This window comes from Varroa destructor, unplaced genomic scaffold, assembly GCF_002443255.2.
Source record: "Varroa destructor unplaced genomic scaffold, Vdes_3.0 BEIS01000004.1, whole genome shotgun sequence".
Taxonomy (NCBI): domain Eukaryota; kingdom Metazoa; phylum Arthropoda; class Arachnida; order Mesostigmata; family Varroidae; genus Varroa; species Varroa destructor.
In genome coordinates, this window is record NW_019211457.1 from 47692854 (window position 1) to 47709606 (window position 16753).

The following is a 16753-nucleotide window of genomic DNA, read 5'->3' on the forward strand; positions in this document are numbered from 1 at the left end:
TTTCTACGACGCTGGGCAAGCTAAAATTTGTCGTATCTAACAACTATTCTTCCGTTCAGCTTAGTTGTATCGTTAGCCGTTCATTCAATCTGAAAGTTGAACTCAAAAAATAAAGTTCTCAAAGTACAATCATTTCTGTCCTCAATAAAAAAAGTTTGAGCTAGTCCCTTTGCGTTTATATGTTTATTAACGTTTCGCAAATGATTATCTCAGTATTTACCTTCTATTCAGAAATAAATATCTCGTGTCTGTTCTCTATTAATGGTTTCAATGCTTTAAAGGAACACATTAAGCAGCTCATCACCGACGTAAAAAAGCCGAATAGCCCAGTACCACATTAGGTGGTCTCATTCTGCATGGACTATATCGAAGATTATGGAATTGGTCCTGCAAATTCGGAAAAGAAAAAATGGTTCTAAAAAAAGTTCTTTTTCTCATCTTCTGCAGCACCAAAGATTGCAGAAATACTCGTTTTGTATTAGAGGCTGCTCGGGCACACAACAGCAACCTTTCAGCTAAAGGCATTCGAAAAAAGGTTCTATAATTTTTATAATCACAAACAGGAAGACTATGAATTCTCCTAGTTGCTTAAATCTCGATATAAGAGTTTCGGTATACACTGATGACACAAGGACATTCGGTCGTGTGTCAGGGGTGTAAGGCCGCTTGAACAATGCAAATAGCGCTTGAGTCGATTCTTGAAATGGACAATTAAACAAAATTTAAATTTCTAGATCACAACTGTATTGTACTACAATTCGTGCACAACAGTTTAGTACATAATATTGCATTGAACGTAACGAATTGATTTCAGCCAGTCGCATGCATGACCTGAAAGTCACAAAGGTCATGTATGAAACACCGTACAGCGCGCTTCTAGAAAAGCAAACAGGACCTTACGTTCATTTGTTACTAGCAAGCCTATTTTATATAAGCAACTTTTTAGTTGTTACCTAATGCGGATTTTAGTCTATATATCTCGAGTTTAGAACAGAGGACTTGTCAAATACACGAGACCGCTTTAACGAGCGCAAAAGAGGTTTGCTTGTGTGTTAATATATTATATTGTAACTGAGCACTTTACTTAAATAGGTGTCTTATACTGCGGTATCTGTTTTTATTTCCAGTTTTTGAAATATTTATGTCAAATAAAATCTAAAAGAATAGTTATGCTTGGAGGGTGTGGGTGATTCTATGTATTAGGCATATAGGTATTCTCTTCTAATTAATGCAGGCATAACAATGCCTTTAATCATATGCAACACACTCTTCTTTGTGTAACTAGAGGTTTTGTCATTCGCTTTAATTCAATTGCTTAGTTATCTTTGATAAAGTCAAAGAAAATTTAGGCCTTTCGTTGTGCCACTTGCTAACTATTGCCATCTATCGAAATTGTTCTATGGGTGTGGTCTTGTTTGGTTTCGGCTTCTTAGTTGGCAACCTTTATGGCCTTTACGGCTCGACACACGTCTGTCTACTTTGAAAATGCCCTTAAACCACATGTACTTCTCAACTTAAGTTTGACTGAAACTAAAGGAGCCGCCTGCTGTTGCTTCCTTACTACGTCCAACCTGCCGTATTGCCTGTTCTGCGCCAATATATGTCTCAATTTTCGCTTTCCCGTTTGTAGCTTTTCCTCATCAATATAGGGCATTAGTAGGCAAATCTAGTATAACCCAAACCGATTAAATCCTACATCACTAATCGTAAATGGAAATCCGGCGTTTGCTTTGGTTTCAGTTCTAATATTAGCTCTAAATGCTGCATCATACTACACACTTGTTCTTCATCACAGGTATGAATTTCGTACCATTTCTTGCGACAATATTACGGTTTCATCAATATGAAAGAAACGCTTTTTCACTTTCTAATTATTATTTTCAACTAACGCAGGCATAATATCAGAAAAGGGATGTAAGCTTGAGCTCTGCTCTCACCTAATCTTAGGTGATTTGTTCAGCCATGATATTTCGGCAGAACAGGTAAACTTTTGGTGAAGCTTGCGTTTTTAACGTTCACATAAGTAGCACAGACTTTTCTCGGGTAAACCTCGATTTGGAATTGTTTCTATTAGTAGGTATACCAGTCTATTACGTGCACTAACATAAAGCCCCCAATACATGTTTTATGTGTGCAAGTTCCTTCCTACGGAATACGTTAACACTTTTGTCGTGAGATGTGTTCAGATTACTAACATGGCCGGATTAACTTTACCAGCATCAGAACTATTCCAATCGTTTTGGCTTCTTCTAGAGAAGAACAGCGTTTTTCACCAACACCGATATGAAGCCTGCCTGACCTATTCTTGTCCAAAATAAAAACAAACGCGGACGCTAGATTATTCTTTTCATATGCTATATTGCTAGAACATTCTATCCGACTTCTCTGCCTATCCGTTACGACAACGCAAACATGGGCATCTGTCAACGGCAAAATTTGCTTTTGGCAACGCATTTGAAACCGGCAACCTGAGCACTATAGTTGATCGACAGCAATAAAGAGTTAAAAAGTCAACGCCGCTCTTAATGAACTAGAAATAAATTAACATTTTTTAAGCGAAAAGGAAGTCATTAATGAGAACGTTTGGCGCAGATTGTGAAGTGTCCATTAATAAAATTGTTGGAAACCGACTGTGTCCACTATTGAACTTTAGGCATAATTCTATCATATATAGAAGCGAGGAAAGCCTAAATTCGCCGCAACTAGCGATTGCGAGGTGCTGGCTCCTCATCCAGCAGAGTTTTCATACGACTATAAAGCTACAGACCCTCTTCCAGCATGAAACATGGAGTGCCAAGTCATAATCGTAGAATATTTGAGATCAATGCACGATGTCTACAGACAGAAAACAGGACCTCCGTAGGGTGACATCTGTCTTTCGTAAGACTGTACTCTGTTTAGATTTTGGTTCCCCTGCACCGTAATTATGGTGGGAGAAGCTAAGGCAGACTTATGTTGGAAGTTATGCTTGTTGGAACAGGTAACTCGCCCAGCACTTGGTTCAGTAAGAGATGGATTATTTTCAGTTGGCATACACACATACTTACCTTTTCTGAGATGTAGAGTCAGTGAAGGTTTTCGTCCCTTCCGGTATTTATTACAGACAGGGGTTTAAGACATGCACACACAGCTTACATAATTTAACGCGTGCGCACTTTAAAAAAATGTTTGCTATATATATATATATAAGGAGATTATATATATATACAAGAAGATTAAAGAGTAAGTTAGGCACTGTACCCAACGCGCATTGGTATTATCACACAAAGTTTGCGTGAACTTTTGGCCAACAATTGCCTGCCGTTAGATTTAACAATCCAAATGGATCGATACTCGAGATTCATCGAAATTCATCACTTTGAGTACAGCTTTATTAACTAGTTGTCACGATCTTCTGAGTTTCATTGCTTCCGTTTTTCCCGTGATTGTTTCCAAGCAAACTCATTTCCCGTAATTAGTGAAGGCTGCAGTAGCCCGTTGTGGTTGGGAGCTTTAACTGGGATATACTGTTGTCCGTTAAAAAATCATTTCAACACGCAGAACCTCTCTGGTAATTTTAGTTGGGAGGTTCTTAATCAGTATTACTACATACGATAATTTTTACTAAAAAAGAAACAGAACTCGTAATTAAGATTAAGGATGGCAACGTGGTTAAATTGTCTTTTTTATTAAACGCTTTTGTCTGTTTTATTTCACCCCTGATAGCCACACCATCATTAATTAATATGCAATTTTTCTACAATATTGCGTTTAGCAATCCAAGCGCATTTAATGATGGAAACTTGCTTAGAGTGGCACTGAGGATAAAGCCTCTTTAAAACCGACGATATAATGCAGAAAGTGATTTTATAGTCTGCTTACTATTTAAGCTATCTTCTGCCAAAGAATGTTATATGTGCTCGTCGTAGGTTTGTTCCCTACGCTGAAAGTCGCCTTTGTAATTATTTCCGGGAGTACACTGTTAAGCTCAAAAAATATATTATGAGGCGAAAATGCTAAACAAAAATGGCATATATAGGCAGTATTTTTGTTGTCTTCTCTCTACGGAAATAGTTCTATAAAATATCCTCTCCCGTTTGATACTACTATCGTACTACGCTTTCGCTCTAGGGGTATTAGAGGCAAGCACGGTTAATGAAGCCACTTAGCCCAGATGCTCTATAATATTAGTTAAATGATTGATTAGCAGGCAGTCATAACTTCATGAAAGCGATATAACTTAGTACGTGAATTTGGTTAAAAATAAACAAAACGTAAATATACAAGGCCTGCTTAATATTGCTTGTAATAACCACGCGAACTGTGGTATATGCATGCGTATATTCTAATTGCAACACTAATAGGTAGAAACTGATAATCGTTTCATCGTAGTAATACAAGACAAAGAGAACCGAGAAACGTCCACTCATATGAGCTATAACCCCACAACCAAGTACGAGCATAAATTTTATAAAGTGCTTTATCTCGATAGTAAAAATATTTTTCCGCGAAATTTTTATATGGGAAACTATAGACAATTCTTGTAAAACAGAGATGTAGGCCGTTGATGCTAACAGTAAGGGTAACTATTAATAAGGGTAAAATAGTAATGGCGACAGGCTAGTGAATTATGTATAGGTACGGTGAAGTTAATCAAATAGCAAGTGAGATTCTGAGACATATTGCCCAAACCCATACACCGGTAAGTGCGAAGCGAGATAGCCAAGTGAGATTCAGTCCCATTTTTGAACTCATTTCCTGTGTGTCAGTGTGACTTACAAGATCAGCTTCAAGGCTTTTTCTAAGCGAATCAAATACGGTGCGGCCGCGCTACCACTTTGAGAGCATCGTGGAACATCAAATTTCGGATCTTGAGCGATTTTAATGAAAAAACAGCTCTTGAATCAAGTACTAGTATAATCGCGAGTGCTTTCAAAGGACACATCATTCATTTAGATGACAAACCATGTGGCAGCGTAACGGAAAACAGGATTCATGGCCGACGGAGTATGTGGCTTGTTTTATTTTCTATGCATGCAAACTCGCTAGACTTCTTTTTATTGGTATAATCATGATTAATTAGGTTTATTTTCAAAATCTAAAAGCTAATAAAATATCTGGACTTGAAAATCGACATATTATCTGCAAAGAGAATAAGAAAAAAATTATACATGTAAATCAGGAATACAAATAAATAGAATGATAGTAATAGGGTCAACGAATACTCGTCAGGGGTTCCCACCATATTCGTGCATATAAATTTATGACTTTTTCCCTGTTAGTATTCTTTGTTAACAATTTATGCCCCAGTTTTACATACAAGTTTGCTTTGACGGGACCTGTTTGCTGTCGGTTGCTTTGAGATGCCCATATTGTAGTTACTGAAATAGGTCTGGGCAAATTCCGGGCTCGGTGGAGATTGGCAAGCAATGTAAAGAACAGGCAGCATACATCGTTAGTTTAGACTCGAGATGGAAGAAGCGTTAAATCTAATATTTGACAACTCAGAATAACGCACTAGCTCACGGTAATGCCTCAATAGCTGCTGATCAGAACAAGACGTCAGCACAGTACAAGAGGCACTAGAGGAATCCCCAACCCGAAATACTTACTTGTTAGTTGTGGTAATAGGAGTTACTACTAGAGTGTTAGCTTAGCATGGTTTGTTTTACATTCATTTAGATATTCAGATGAATCTTAGGGTGACAGAGGCGGGAGTTTAGCTGATACGATTTTATCAACGAATTTCGGATAAATCATATATTTTAATTCAAAGATGAGCCCAATAAATTTTTGCTAAGGTCTTTTAGACAAAGAATCTATGGTAGATGCAAAGGTATCTTAGCGGTGTGGAGTATACTAACAAAGCAGAAGGAGCACACATTCGGAAGTTGCGTGTTTACATGGCCGAGCGCGCATTTCAGAGTCTTCCCAGTAGTGTCTAGAAATTCCTCACAGTTGGAAGTTGTGGAACGCTCCAGACAAAACTATTTCTTTACGTATTCGAATAATTTTTTTAGCTGATTTATTTATGTACCTGTTACTGTCAATAGTTGTGTAATTGCAGTGTATACATACAAAGATTTAAAGTTGTGATCTACAAAAGCAACACCGTGAAGGAACTTAGGTTACTGGATTTACTCCAAGACGTGTCGCCAACGACATTACGATGAGCGATACCAATATAAATTTCAAGAAGAAAGGTTCATGATGTTTCATCAACATTTCAATCAAGATTTTAGCTATAATCCGATCTGGCGGATCGTCGGCAGCCAACATGAATCTTATGCTTCACATTGGAAGAAAGATACATTAAAAGCTGCGTAAGCGTAAAAGACCCTGAGAGATGCCATGTGAAAACCTATGTTGATAACACTGCTTTTCTATTCCAAGTAAAAACAATGAATTTACATGGAGATATAAAATTTGTGCTTAGTAGCGTTAAAAATGTGATTGCAAGATATAAGTATCTCGGTCTTGTTTTAAACCCGGTCAAAATTAACGTCATGTCTTTTAGTTGCGCTCAATGCAAAATTGAAACTGATTTTCCGCTTCCTGGTAACCAGCATTCCCAATTTTCTCTCGGCGACATGTTCATTTTTGTATAGACCTCTCTGTGAGGAATCTATACCTGCTGCGTCAGCGCCCTCGAGATGTATATATATAGCGCACAAAACCTCTTAACTCTCCTGTAAAGGCTCTTTTTTACCTGTGCACTAGAGGAGATTGTCCTAGTGTGCTCCAACGTCTTGCATTACGCCAGGGTGTGAAACGCGTCGTCTTCTACTCTATACGTGTGTATTAGGAACGTGCCTTAGAATGCCTTTCCTATCTAGTGCGAGTAATATTTGAACTCCATACATCTGTTCTACAATCTTAAGTAATTCGTAAGAGACGCTAACAACATAAAAAGGCTCTTTAACTCAGTTCGTAACCCGGCATTGCGTGAATGGCTTGTGCAGCATAAGATTGAATGGTCTTTGCACTGTTCCTGAACTCTTTGGTGAAATGGCTTTGTAAAACGCTTGATTAGAACTTCCAAGGCACAGATAGCGAAGATCCTTGGCTAAAGTCTCGTTTATTATGAAGAACTTTAGAAATTGTTTCGGAACTCGCTATGATCATTAACAGTCTCTCACTAACGTATATAAAAAGCTAACTAGATGTACCTTAAATGATCATACCAGTCCACTTTCGTTCATGGCAATCCCTATCAAGCAGCGCTTGTATCAACTACGCCGCTCGACAAGCTCGGTTCAAATGATGTTGTGACATCTGATTCGTCCTTTGCTTGACTGCGCTAATCACTACCTTAGCGTACCAATACTTCAAACCGCTCTCTATACGATGGTACCATGAATACCTTTTTCCTCTACCGACCGCAGACATGTATAGCAAAAAGCGACTTAGGCGATCAAAGTTAGAGGCGTTTGCTAGTTGAGAGAAGACAATGCTTCGAGGATCCAACGAGACCTCGTTTGTGTACGAAGATCTTACCCTGGACGAGGCAGCGAAAAACATACTTTACACAGTTAAATGTGCACTAATAAAAAATCAAAGTTTTATCGCATAATGTCATTTTATACGACATCCTAAAATGAGTCACCACCGAATAGTTTTTCTCTAATATTGACTGAATTAGAATTACGCAAATTCACCAACTGTTGCAATTTTGTCTGTAATGGAGTAATAAAATCCAAACGCTTGTGAACGAGCACTTACACTAAGGAATTCCATAATATTCACTTTGATTTTTTTTAACAGGAAGGGGGAGGTCATGATTATTAAAATAGATGGTCAATAATATGTGAAAATTTCGATTGAAAAATTATGAGGAAAGGAATCGCATCAGTCAGGACATACTTGTAATCACTCTGGCATCATCGCACTGGCATTTTTTATATTATCTGCAAGTTAGCATGTCCCGTCATCCACACTTATTTGGGTAAATGATAATATTAATATTTCGGTATGATAAGTAGTATCATTAGTTTTATAATCGTACAGTAGTCTCAGTATCTGCCTTTCAACAGTGGCAAAAGTTTCTCGCTACTTAACATGACTGCCAGTTGATCAGCAATACTTTTCTTACACTGTAGTTAACTCGAGTGTATAGAAAATAATGAACCACTAGACTGGCTTACTCAGTAGCTTGGCTCACAGGATCAAGATTTTAACACGTAAGAACAATGTAGTTCGTAGGCCCATAAACTAAAAAATAATTTAGAGGACGGAACGTCACACAAGAACACGCTCAAACACGCTACAAAGTTTGAGTGGACAGCAGCCTCATACCTTGTCAGGTAGATACAGCAAACCTACAGCAGCAAATTCACTCGTTAAAGGAAATCTATAACCAGTTTCTACAGAAAACATATGGCGGAATACCGCGACTCACTATGTAACTAACATTTCGCCTGGATGGAAAAAGTCGCGAAAGAGAAAACAACCGAAGTACTGTTTACGGTATATTCACAATACAATTTGAACGTTATCTCTTACCGAGTGTTGTGCTACCCATTGACTGCATGTGTTTACCATGTGCATTCCATTGTCACTTCAAACACGTATCATCGGTTCATACACCCCAATAGGCGACTTACTTGTCTAAAAAATTCAATTGAAATTCAATCAAAAATTATATATTAGAGAGCGTGCTGCCAGGGCAAAGCAAATAAAAGAAACCATCGATGCTGATTAATTAAAATATTTGAAAAGCCGAGAGAAGCGAGCAACAGCGATAGCGAGGAACAAAACGTAGGGGCCTCATACGTGCGAGATAAGCATTCTATCTAAAACATAAATGGAGAACTCGCTCGCAGAAATTAATGATAAAATATACTACAACAAATGGTCTTCAGGAGCGAATGGGCAGACAAAGATCAATGGCAGAATATAATCGGAATGTTAATCTAATAAACATATATGCGAGACCAGGCCGACCAAGTGTATCTAGAGTTTGACCGCATGATCACCAAGCAGAGGTTACTGGCCAATTAGAGTGTTCTCCAAGAGTGAAGGACCATCGACGAATTAGCCCGCCTATGACGTTCAAGTCGTGTACATGGATTTAAAGAATACATTTTTCATATGCTTCAAGCCAGTTTGTCCTGGGCCGCTACATAAAGAGAAGCATAACGTTTGAAATTTATTAACTTTTGATTTAGTTGAGCTAAAATTATGTTTTCTCACAATGTGTGAGGAGTGTTATCTTTCATCTTTTACACCCCTGTTTTGACGCTTCGGCAGCTTCTGGACAGCCATATATTTACCATTTGCTTCCTATATGTAATTTTTCTATCTATGGCTTAGCGAACTATTTCAATAATCAGGTATGTTTTTAAAGCATGGAAAGCATTCCAGCAATCATACGAACTTGAATATATATATATATATATATATATATATATATATATATATATATATATATCCATTGCTTCATTTCTGCCTATTTCTTGCCTGGTCCCTTTTCACCTGGCGATACAGATTGAATCATGCCTCGTCTATGGTCATAATATGCTCCAGACAAATTTTTTGTTGATTGAGGTTCCGCAAATTGCACGTAGAATGCACCACACACATTTTTAACTTATCTGAAGTCAATTAATTTTTTATACAATTTACGCGTTTTCAGTGTTGGGTAATGATTCTTCAACATATTGCATACGAATTGCCAATTTCAGCCAATCGAACGCTTAGATTCCAAGAACTCTTTTCATACAAAACCTCTTCTACAGTGGCGATGCATTTTTGTCCCTCGAATCCGATATCTGGTCATCTCTTTGCTGGCCTCAAGCAGTCCAATCTCCGTTCTTGAAACGTTTGTACTCTTCGCATACTATGAATTCGCTTGAGGCCTTCGTGGCTACTTCGATTAAATTTTTGCAGCACTGTGGCCTCCAAGGGACAAAAACTTGATCACTAAGCGTTGATTTTCAGAACTATTTTTCCTCTTGAACACATTTCTCCTCAACCGATTTTCATTCACAACTTCCAGAAGACTGGAAAATTTATCAGCCTAATTTTGTCGTCTACTGGTGCGTAGTTCAAAATTATTCAATTTCAGGGTCCGCCGGACTTGCTTGCAACAGCCTAATATACGGTTATTATTACAAAGTTATGGTAATCATTCAGTACATGATATAGCAATTGTATTCTTGCCTTTTAATGCCATCTGGTACAGAGGATTTACCATGTGAGTGAAAACACGACAATCTTTTATAAGTTGCGCTGGCACATAGCGATCCACCATTGTGTGCGGTTACATAAATGCATTATATATGAAACGAATATCAGCAGTACAAGGAATCAGGAACAGCGATGAGCTTGAGAGCTCCAGGAAAGGGGGCATATTGGAAAAAAGGGCAGGTATGATACAGGACCATGCGAGTGCCTTACGTGGTTTGTCTATCAAGTTCCCTTGGGTGATAATGTTGTGTAACCAGGGGTAAACGATTATATTATCCTCGGAGGAAAAGCTGTATGGGCAGGTGAATATATGGACGAATAAATTCTTTTTTCTGAGAATAGGATCTATGAAATTAAGGCATGTTGCAGTTTGAACAGTAATTTTTTAAGTTTTTAGGTTGAGTTTTTGAGTTTCTTTTTATTATAGTACAATAACGTGATAATATACAATAATGCTTTGGAGGTTGAATTTCGCATTTCTCTGAGTATCCTCTTTACTCTACTAACTTAGATCCTCATTAGTAAACTTTATTCCTTTACTACCTTGTGCGGCAGTTACTCCAACTTCTGCAATTAACAGGTATGCTATATTATTTCTCATCATATTAATAAGATTTTTTGTGCAACCATCGCCTCTGGAGTGCATTACTAATTCACTCTGGAGTCTTTTTTGGAGTCGACTACGGAGGCCATTAGGTACCAATTAATTTAATAGTATAACTAATTAGCAGCAACAAATATTCTTATGCTAGCCGTTCGTATAAAACGAGCATTGTTGGTATTTTCGGTTATAAATAAAAATAACTAGAAAATTTTCGTTTTTGTTTTAAAAAGTGACGAGAAGCTAAGCTGCAGATATTTGCCCAATTTGTTTCCGCTTTTAATTTTTAGGCTTGAATGTATTAAAACATAACGATAAAAATAAGAACTAGAGAAAACTATAAATAAATTATTATAAAGACTATTTCAAAGACTTTACAAAACACGTACAACAAGTTATACAACCTATGATGCCTATGGTGTATACATTCCTATGATAAGCTGATAGCTAGTAGGTATAATAATGTTAATATTCTGAATACATTTTATTTTTTAGATGCTAATTCTATTATGGATTACCTAGAATCCTCGCTTTGGTCGTTTGTCATACCTATCGCTTCGCATATATAATGAAATTTCAGGCTTATTTAAGATGGCGTGCGAAGTTTTATGCTGCTATTAGTTTTCTTGAGATCACATAATTTCCTTGATCGCAATTGGTTTTCCGGTTGCGGGTTACAACCGCATCAACTTTCTTACTAAAGTTAATTAAAAGGACAACCGTGATATCTTATTATAATTACCTGATTCGAACCTATAAAAGATGTATGCCCTCTACACATATTATCCTCTAGTGGATAATGGCATACATTTTCTTTCAAAACAAAGGAGCACAACAACATATAACAGAATCACAGCAAGTGCCACAATTAGTACCCCAAGCAAATAGATCGTTGACTACTGTGTACAATCAATAGCTTTACACTAGCTTATGCTTGATGTTCTCGAAGCGCTCTCTTGAACCTTACCAAGAAGTTTTCTGCGTTATCCTGATTTAAACATAGTCTTTTAAGCATTTTCGTGCCATTTTATTTCATTAGTTGAGATATATCATCTTCTCGATGTTATTTTTTTTATTTTGTGTACACTTTCATACCACCGGCGTAGACTTTAACATACGTAATAAGATTTAGCAAGCCGATCCGGGAATCATATATGCATCCAGGTAGATTAAAGAAAACAAGATCGGAAGTTCTCCTAGCCAGCCTGCTCTTTATGTATTTTCAAGTACAACACATTTGATGACGCGCACCGGTTTCTTACAAGTAATTATTCAGTAATTTTTTTTCACCGTTAGTAAGGATCCAACCATACCTACAGCAGCTATAATGCACTGCGGATATGACATCTTACTAAAAAAGAAAAGATAAGATGAGGAACTTCTCGACTAAACTGTGGGTAGCCCACGTCAACCTTAAATTAATTATTGTTACTATACGACTGCTTTTGGTATTATGCAAAGAGGCCAACGACAAGCCGGAGGCAAAAGAAAAGAGGTAAAATTTGAGGTATGATCGTTAAGAATTATTACTCATAGAACGAGATTTCTAAGACTGTTGAGAACGTTGTAAAATCATAGGTTGCGAAAAGTTACTAAATTTCAGCAATAGCATAACGTACCCAGAAGGATCAAGACGAGCCAGCAGCGCCTAGCCAAAGATCTAAAAAATCTGGAACGACAAGGATCACACTAACAGCAGAGGCTTCGTCGCTACCGTGGCACTCCAACACTGGGCACAAGTACGACCGCAATCCCTGCTAGAGACGGAACTAAAGATTAGGTCTGGAAAACAGGATGCGAGTACAGGGGAAAGGACATACAATTTCTTATGCGTAACACCTGAAGAAACCCAGAGAATCCGCCTTACAGCATCGTAGCTCAACTCCTGGAAAACGTAAGCAACACAGGTAATCAAAAGCGGATGAAAGTGATGTTCTGCTGGTCGTTCAGTGAAATTGTGAATATCACGACGCGTCGTTAAGTCTTTTGTCACCCCCGGTCTATAAAGATACAGACATAATACTTTTTATCGAAGTGTTTTTCTGCAAAACTTCAATGGTGTACATCCCAGCCAGTCAACTTGTACAAACGTATGAGGTCATCTTAGAGACGTTGGGGCAATACTATATAAACATTCTGCTGGCAGAATTAAAGTTAATGTTTGAGTTAAATTGTAGTTTTTGAGGACCAACTGCATTGTAATTGACGTTCTGATGTCGCTATATATTTAAGACCCCATAAGCAGATCGGATAACAGATCTAACTGAAAAGTGGACACGCTATGTACATTTTCTGGTGATTCGATAATGAACTGGACAAGCAAGTGGGTAATCGAGCAACGTGTTTGCCCGATGCTCTGAGCGACCTGGGTATTTAACAACGTCTCAATCCCAACGTTCCTGAAGTCAATGGAATCACGCCTCATGGATATTTTTGCTACAAAATGCGTGAAAACAAGTTTAGGACTTCCCGGCAAGAACACGAGCTTAACGAAGGAAAAGTGGTCGCATATCACATATCAATGATAACGTTGCTATGAGAACAGTAGACGCTTATCAGCAAGACGAAGCTCACTATAATCTTATACCCACAATATCCAAATATCCAACTGTATTACGAACTTCTCACGAGGTCGTTGCAACCATATGCAGAATAAAAATAAAGGTTAGGAAAGACAGGTCGCGACAGAATAAAAGTTGCCCGAAAAGCAAAGCTCTTAAACACCAGGTCAAAATATTTGCGCGTATGCGTCCCGAGATGTTTCCTCATTTTATTATACATAAAAGCTTTCACAAAGCTTATAATACAAACGTACTAGGAGACAGACTAAACGTAAATGTGATCAGTGGCAAAAAGAGCAGCTCTTAAACCAAGCATAACGACAGTTTTACGTATGGACGCTTAAGACACGAAAACAATGTATAACATGTCTAGTCAACTCCGTGCTTCTGCAAGATCATTAACTTTGTAGCCTCGTAGAACGTTGCCGCTCAGAACATCTTTAAGTATGAACACGTATGATCAGAGGAAGACAGTGGATACCGAGATAATCTCTAAGGTCGAATAATTTGTACAACGAACATTTTAAGAACGCATTTGCTGGCCCCGTATTGCACCATCGTCTTCAATGCATTTTTACGCACTGAATGGATACCAACATCATAGATTGTTTATCATTAGATTAAAAAAAGATTCTCGCGTTCTTTTACTAAGTAGAAAACATCACATTTTCTATTCCTATAATACTAAATTTGTTATTCATGACTTTTTTCTTTCTCTACGCCAAATTAACTGTGCCGTCTTGCTGGAAGGTGCTGAGCTCTACCTCGAGGGAGTTTTAAGCCACACCTTGTGTTGTTAATCCGTGTTAAAGGTAAGGCTATGAAGGTGATTGCCCAGTGAACAAAAGACGTGAAAATCTGTCGGCGTAAAGTCCAGAAAAATACTAAGAATACGATAAAACTTTTCACTTTAAGTCCAGGAGGGCAGTTCGGACTTATTTGCCGTGTGCAGCCTTGCGTTGCAATAGAACAAGATGACCTGATCTTGTTCGAGAAGTTTTTTTAAATAGTTTGCTTGACTCTATGTAAATGGACCAAAGAAAAGTAGCAGTCAACTGTCTGATTCGTAAAGGCAAGTTCTAGCAAATTAGGCCTTCGCAGTCTCGTCAAACATAAAGCATAGCCTTTTACGGGCCACAATCTGATTGGACCCAGGGCTCTGGCTTCTTTTCTAGAGTCAGCCATTCCAATATCTCACTCATGTTCCCATACAGACACCACTACTTTGGTGTTAGTAATGGCAAATTCTATGCAAAATTTGTCATGATGGCCGCGTGGTGCTCATTACTGGATGAAGTATTCAGATGCAACGTTAAGCCTTGGTTCTTTGTTGGAGTTGAAGGATTAATGAAATACCCAAACATTAATCCTTCAAGTTTTTGTATAAAGTGAAAGAACTTGAGGTAGTTAGAGAATAATGACCGCAGCCTATTGTTTCGACCGATCCCAAATTTCTTGCCGGCCATCTCCGTTCAAAAGTGTCTTTAGATCTTCCTTTTCAAATTTAGACGACCGTTTTGAAACCTGGAAAACCTCTTGAGCAATTTTTTTTAGCGATGGCATCACTACTATATACAAGACAAATGTCTTGGGCTGTTTCGACAGTATTTTGTCCTAGATAAAAGCATAAAAGAGGAGCTGTTGAAAATACACTTTTCTCCCACCTGAAGCATCTATCATTGAGGAAGATCTGTCGAGTTGATGTGTTCACAACAAACTAGCCTTATTTTGGGCGCTCATAAAGCAGGAAAAGTAATTCCGAACGGTATAATATAAATAAATAACACCAAAGAGAATGTGAGAAAGCGGTTTTTTTTTAAAAAGAAGCGGAAATTATCTTTTCAACCTATAAACACTGATCCTGGTGGTCAGGAATAGCAAAAGAAAATAACACATACGAACTCCCTTGAGACCCGCTAATACGTTGATTGATTTCATACCTCGAACTTAACAAAGAACTTCTGTGAGAGCAACGCAGATTTTATGTTCGACGACTGACATCTTGGGCATTACGGCTCTTAAATGACGTTGAATGATCACTGTCGTAAAAAGTTCAGTTTATATACAGCACCTTCGTCAATTTCGAGATCGCGTATTCAAGAACTCAAAAGGCAGCTGGCAAATTCAGACGCATTATACTTTAACTGAAGAAACGCGTACAAATGCATGTATTTACGCGTCAAGCAAACCTTGTCGCTTAAAGCACACGTAGCGGAAAGAGCCTGATGAGCTCAAGTATCATTATCCTCGATTGAAGGGCCATGGAGATTCATTCTAACAACTGCGCCTTGCCTTTTCCAGGTGAAAATCGCTTCTCAAAGCTTCTCACGGAATACGGGTATATGAAGAAAGTTTCGGCCCACGCAGCTCATGTCTTTGACCAAGAGTAAACCAGTCTTTCTGAAAAAGTCCCTGTCTACGAAAAACCGACAAGTGTACCTACTGGCAAGTACATTGTATAAACAATTGTCACTGTAACATACACCCGTATATTTCCAGTTTATCACAAATTACGAAGGAAAATGTCCGACTTTCTCATTTATATGAGATTAGGACCACAATAAATACTTAAGAAAAGAAAAAACTATCTAGAACAACACGCCTTGTGCTTCTCATATATACGATCCATGGATTCAATCACCTCGACTTTAAGACTAATAGCTACCACGATCCTAGCAGTATGTGTTTTTGCATATTTCGTAATCTGCTCTTCAGTCGGTCTTATACCAAGCATTAGAGTAAATATATATAGATATAACTAACAAAACTAATAAAAACGTAAGACTGCCAACAGCCGCAAGGGAGGAGTCATGCATACAATTACAACATCGTGTACAGTTAGGTATATATAATAGTTAACGATTTTACTCGGCCTTGCGTGAAAATAATCCTTTGAATTTTCTTTCCGTTACCTATTTTAGCGACAGCGAGTAGATATAATATTAGTACTTACTGGGCACTAATTCAGAGAATATGTATACAACATGCGGGATATATCTTGTCGATCAGGAAATCACAGGTGCATTCTTGATATAAGAATGTAAAGAAGTAGGATCGTAAGATACTCTAGTAACGTCTCTAAAAGAAAGACCCCTTAAAGTATGTCAGTTTCAGTAAATTGTACTAAGCCAGCTCCAAAAAGTATAATAGTTAAAAGGATCGTTAAAGAGATTAGCTTTAGCAGAGTTGATCACTAAGCCGACAACGGAGCTTAAACGGCAGAAAGGACAGCGATGGAGTATCGTTTTAATGTATTTGCCATGCTTGAGTGATTCGATAGTGGTGGATTTTTCACAGAGGGATGTTCATACTGAACGGTGTGTTAGTACGGTAATAATTACACACGATGTTTAACCAGAGAAGAGCTGCCCGGAAGGACTACTGAGATTTTTTTATCACAGCCTAAATAAAGCCCTTTCATCGC

The 16753-nt window shown here is 37.9% G+C and overlaps 1 long non-coding RNA gene across 17 annotated transcripts in view; it reads right to left on the reverse strand.

Annotated features, from left to right (window-relative positions):
• The window catches only part of LOC111249751 (uncharacterized), a 67355-nt gene that overhangs the window by 26218 nt on the left and 24384 nt on the right, over nucleotides 1-16753 (reverse strand). For 2 of the 17 annotated variants that reach the window (XR_015326220.1, XR_015326217.1), the window contains exon 1: nucleotides 8275-9355. The exons of 6 other annotated variants lie outside the window; for them this stretch is intronic. This is a non-coding gene — a long non-coding RNA (uncharacterized LOC111249751). Of the gene's footprint in view, nucleotides 1-8274; nucleotides 9363-12387; nucleotides 12745-16753 lie in introns of those variants that run through there. 9 more of the 17 variants (XR_015326232.1, XR_015326233.1, XR_015326229.1 and 6 more) reach the window with 9 other exon arrangements.